Here is a 6,000-nt window from a genome sequence, read left to right on the forward strand (position 1 = left end):
AAGTTCAAAGCTGTGATGATCTTTGACAGCCAAAGGCAGCGCTGTCCACACCCTGGTTTAGGGCTGGGGTTAGGGCTGTGGTAACGGCAGCTCGATTACCTCCTCCTTGCTGGAATAGGGACACTTCAGTGCAGTTGAGGTTCCTACAGCCTGTTAGCACCATGATTTGCTGGCGCAGACCACTAGGGTCCTACAACAAGTGAAGGATTCTTATTTAAATATTATAAAGAGCCATTTAAATGATTCTGGCATGAGCCTTGGACGCCTATAGAGATGCCCAATCCAATACAGCGGATAGGGGACTTGCAGCACAAAATGAGCACCCGTCCACTACCCAATATATTGGGCTCGTGGCCCCTATTTCACAGCTGTAAAACAGGCACAGTGTGATCCAATTTGTAGACTGAACTTCCCTTTTAACTCTGAAAATTCGATCTAAAAATTGCAAATTTAGAGTGGCTGTGAGGGACACAGTGAAGTAAACACAATCTCAGTCAGTACGACAGAGAGCAAGAGCCCTGCATACAAAATATTATTCAGTGCTTGTAAATAAATTAATAATTTTAAAGATTGACAAAACCTTTAAGTCAGGCTCCTTTAAGTGATCTAAAGTGAAGTTAACTTCTACATCCTGGAAATTCTAATCATCTTGTTGATACATAGAAACATTGAAAATAGGAGCAGGAGTAGGCCATTCGGCCCTTCGAGCCTGCACCGTCATTCAACACGATCATGGCTGATCATCCAAACTCAGTAACCTGTTCCTGCTTTCTCCCCGTATCCTTTGATTCCTTTAGCCCTAAGAATTATATCTAACTCTTTCTTGAATATATTTAATGATTTGGCCTCAACTGCTTTCTATGATACCTCCAGATACCGTTTATAGAAGTATCAAAAATAGAATCAAATGTTTTCCTAGTCACTGGTTGTGATACATTGAGAATGGAGAAGTGTGCCCAGTTTTAGTATTTCATTTGTGTACTTCAGTGTTCAGTAACACAGGTCAGTTTTTTCCATGACCCTGCCTTAAAGAATGTCTCTATCTGCCCACTGTCAGTCGAGTGAAAAGATGATTGATACTTTTGTCCTGCAGAATGGAAAATTCTTCTCATTCCTCTCCCGCCCACATTTTCCTACCTTAAAGGTTGTTTAAACACTGGAAGGCATTTCAAACATTGCGCATGGAAAAGGCACGTGCATGGCTGAACTTGGTGAACTGCAGTGAATCTTTTGTAAGTTTATTGCTTGTGACACTGTGCTATGTTACACAATCACAAACTAAAGTAAGTTAGGTTTCTGTTGGTACTCACTCCATCAGTGCCATGAAGGTGGGGTGGGGGGGTGGGTAGTGGTGGTGAATGGGGGGTGAATGGGGGGGCTAGTGATTGCCTCTGCTTGGCTGTGGTTTTCTATCAGTCAGGAAGGAAGGTGGATCAAACTGTAGATGGAAGAGAAAATGATCAAGTTAAGGGGTAAAGTGACCTCTTTCCCTTCCTCTGATGTAGAATAAGCATTGATGAAACACTTCACAATTGTGATTGTTTGTATCACCAAATAACCAAACTAACTACAGCTATGATTGCAGGTATCAATCTAACCGAACACAGCAGACCAAATAACACTATAACCAAACAATGAGTATCTTCAAACATTTCATCCTTCCTTCAAAAAATGGGCACCAATTATGTAAAATTTCCATTTTTATAATGAGCGACATCTTCTGACTTTCCATTTGTACTGGAGAAAACAATTCAAGCTGTCAAACTGACAAGGCGTACAAATTCCTATGCTACAGATATTTAAAAAATATAAAACTAGACAGTCATTTCCAATCGAGAGAGAAATTTCCCACTAACCTTCTAAGCAACTTCAAGGGACATATTTAAAAAAATATAAAAATGAAAGACATTTGGACTTCGAATTGACCTGGAACTCTACCAAGAACATAACTCTCTTAGTCTACCTGATCTCATGAATTACACTGCATTGACTGCCTGGGGGTGAAATTGGACAAGGGAAGAGCAGTCCGTGTCACCTCGGTTACCTGTTAGACGCTTAGCCTGATATTCAATTCCCTTGACGTCAACAGAGGTGAGTGCCAGGCGTGTGGTATAATGGGAGGCAGATTCAATTCCCGTGGGCATCTCCGCCCATGTCCAATTTCACCCCCACCAAGTTACACGAGCTGCAGAATAATGCATTGTGTGTCACATGGTGGAATACTGCTCTCCTTAGAGTTGACAGAACCATTAGTCAGAGGCAGCACATAGCAGTAAATCATGGGGGTGCTGTTTTCAGTTTTCTGTGGGTAGTGGCAGCGAGAGAGAATCTTCAGCACATCATAGAAAATATCCCCTAAATATAATAGATTCAGGGGAAAATGTCCCTAGTTAGAATGGGTATATCATGTATCTGATGAGGATAAATCAAGGATTTGCTTATATGAAGATTGCATAGATGTGCATTTGGCTAAATGTAAAAAAAAATTAAAATCATTAGTAATCTACAAAGAGAAATTGATAAAAATCTCAGTCATAGTACAGTCTCAGTGATTTTATTTCAGAGCTCTAAGTTAAACATTGTTTACTGAGCTATCTTTTAGTGGGGTGTCTGTAAATTAACATTTCTTAAGAAAACAAAAAATACAATGGCATTATGTCAAAAAGGTTGGAACACTACCCTTTCTAAGTAATTTTCTGAAACAAGAGGTGAGGTCATGATGCTTTTTGTCACCATAGTACACTCAGGGACTATCCAAAGGTTTGACACAAGGGGCTGAATTTTATTAGCGGCCGCACATTGCGGCGGCACGATTTCAAGACGGCGGCTTTCAGGCCACCACTCAGCCCCTGCGATATTTCACTCGGGGGCTCATTTAAATGGAGGGGACGGAACGGCTGCCCCCGATGATGTAGAGGGGGCGGCCACTCCCTCCATGGCAATGGCATCCAGTGCCACCGTGCAGGCACCAGACATCAGCGCCTTAGGAAATAATTAATTTTTAAAAGTCATATTATCGTGCATTTTCATTTAAAAATAATTAAAAGTTGGAGGTCCTTTTCCAACCCTTCTCCCCCCACAATGTTTTTTTTATTGGCACATATGTAGAAAAATGACTTTATTACCAAGCCGAACTTCCCCCACAACCTCATCATACTCGCCCTTCAACCCCTTCCCACCATCCCCACAGCCAATAAAAAGTGTTTTTCCTGCTTCTCCCCCCTCCCCCTCACCCCTCATCCCCCACCGACCTGAAAATTAAACTCCTCCCCCTTCCCCACCTTGAATCCACAAACAGGGATCGGAAGGCACGGGACTTCCAGCCATAGGCCGGAATATCACCGTGGAACTGCCACCCAGTCCAGGTAAGTTGTTGACCATTTATTTGCATTCATTACAATATGCAAATGAAGGCCCTGTCACCGTCCGACCGGGGGTGGGGGCCGCACCGAGGCCTCGCTGCCGCTGGTAAAATACGGCGGGGTCTTCTCGGCATCAGGGGTCGTGACGGGCCGCTTCCGCAAGTATTTTATGGGCCCCCCCTCACCCCGACGTCAAGGGACTGGTAAAATTCAACCCAAGGGGCTTTTTACTCACTGCTGGGATCATTGGAGGAGTTCCGGACATTATCAGAATTGTCATTGTCAAAGCAGAATGGGAGAGTTGATTTATATTGTGGGTGCAACTCACAGCTGGTGATTGATAGATTAATATTTGTGAACATTGGGAGCAGGTCACAAGATACTTGAAAGAAACACGGAGAAATTTAGGCCTTAGATTTCCTCAATTCCAATGAAAAATGCAGGGACATGGTTGCAGGGACTCCACTCATTGTAGTGACTTTATAAGGGGTAGAATATTCTCCCACCTTGTGGAAGACCAGTGACATTAAGGGGTGACCGAGCAATGCAGCTGGAATGGTCAGTGACTTGCTGCTCCAACATTCCCACTTTTCCTGCTCTGTCTTAGGGCTGGCGGACAGTATAATGAGTGAGATGTGGTGTACCAGCCTCCAGACAATTACACAGAGGCCCATATCTGCTGTCCTCTGCACCCTCTGCATTGGGGAATTTTCTGACCAGATGGGGGCGGTGGGTGTAGCTCATCACCAGGGAAACATCCAGATTAACTGCACGCTCACTGACAGTGCAAACTCCAGTGGAGTCAGCACTGCTGGCGGGATGGTGTAACCACCAGGGTCACAGCCAAGAGAATTTGCGGACACAACCCTTCATAGTCCAAGACCCAGACTTGAATTCAACCTCAGAGATAGTTAAGGATTTAATTGAAATGAAATTGATCATTCCAATCTATTTTACTGAACAGGACTGATGTACAACTTGTGAAAATGTTATTTGGAAACAATGGGAATAAGTTTAGTTCCATTTACAATAGTTCTGTAGAGACAGACATGTAGTAAGAAAGATTTGCATTTCTATAGCACCTTTCACGACCACCAGACGTGCCAAAGCAATTTACAGCCAAAAAAGTACTTTCAAGTCTAGTCACTGTTGTAAAGTGGGAAACAAGTAGATAAAACATTATTGCTATAAAACTGAATCAGAAGATCTGTAAACAAACTGTTACCAAGCAATGCTTCCTGTTTTCTTGTTCAGGATTCTGTAGTTCTGTGTAGATTAACAAACATATTCGGTATCAGTCCTTTTCTTCAGTGAAACTTGAGAACTCAGCAAAGCAAATCGAAACTTTCAAGGGGAGGTTTTCTGCTCCCAAACTCCTCAGTCTGCAAGTTTCTACCCGTTAGGATAAATGGTCAGAAAGTCACGGGCTGGGGAATGTCTGAATTTTGGGCTGAATTTTACAGACCCCCTGACATTGGGTTCATGGCAGGGTAGGGCCGGAAAACGCCTCCAGGACAGGGCCACCATGCACCACGACGCCGGCAGGGCTCGGCCTGATATTGCCAGCAGCAGCGAGGCCTCGGGGCGGACCCCGCCACTCGGCAACGGAAACCCCATTAACATATCTAAATAAATTTAAATTAAGGAATTAATAATACTTACGTTCCCGCCGTCTGTCCTGGTGCGATCTTCGCCCCAGTGTCCGGCACTCCCATGCCTTCGGATCGCCATCCAGGGAAATGAGGCGCAACACAGGAGGGGAGGGGGGAGGAGGTAGGTTTCTCAGTGCGGGGGAGGGGGTGCAAAAGGGGTCAAAGTAACATCATTGCATCATTGGTGTAGGGGATGGTGGGAAGGGTTATAGTTTAAAGTTTATGCATTTTGTGGAGGGGGGAAGGTCAGGTGGACAAGGTAAGTGTTTTGGGGGGGAGAGAGCCAAGTAATTAATTACATGGTTAATGGGGGAGTGGGAGAGGAGTGAAATAAATGGTTTAAATTTTTTTTATTCAATATCTCTTTAAATTTTTGAAATCAATGGAAGGGCTCAAAGCCCTTTAAAAATGGCATCAGCACCTGTGCACAGGCAGCTGACGTATTGCCAGGGATGGACAGCGCACCCCCTCCACATCATTGGGAGTGGCAGCCCACCCCAACTATTTAAATGAGCCGCCGTGCTAAATATCACAGCGGTTCTGCGCCGTGCGGTCCGCACGGGTGGGCCGCCACTGTGTTCGGCCACCGCCAATTCTGGCTGAATATAAATTTCAGCCCATTTAATGATCACTTTGAGGTGCTGGAGGGATGTCAGTGCCCGAGGAATTACACTGTAGCGTGACAACATCTTCTAATTGCTTACCACTTACATTCTGTAAGAGATGAAATGAACTAGAGTTAAACAAATATATAATAATTAAAGCCAGTGATTTACAATTTCCACACAGGTAGGAACGTTATCGTGGAAATTGAAACCCAAAATATCACTGTTTCACAATTCTCAGGAACAAAAATATCTGATTCACTCAATCACCATAAATAATAGCTCTGAGAATATATTGATATATATTTAAGATCAAATGGTTTTGCCTCTGATTGATCATGTGCAAGACCACACACACACACAAGAGGTTATATATTTAAT

This window comes from Heterodontus francisci, chromosome 37, assembly GCF_036365525.1.
Source record: "Heterodontus francisci isolate sHetFra1 chromosome 37, sHetFra1.hap1, whole genome shotgun sequence".
Lineage (NCBI taxonomy): Eukaryota > Metazoa > Chordata > Chondrichthyes > Heterodontiformes > Heterodontidae > Heterodontus > Heterodontus francisci.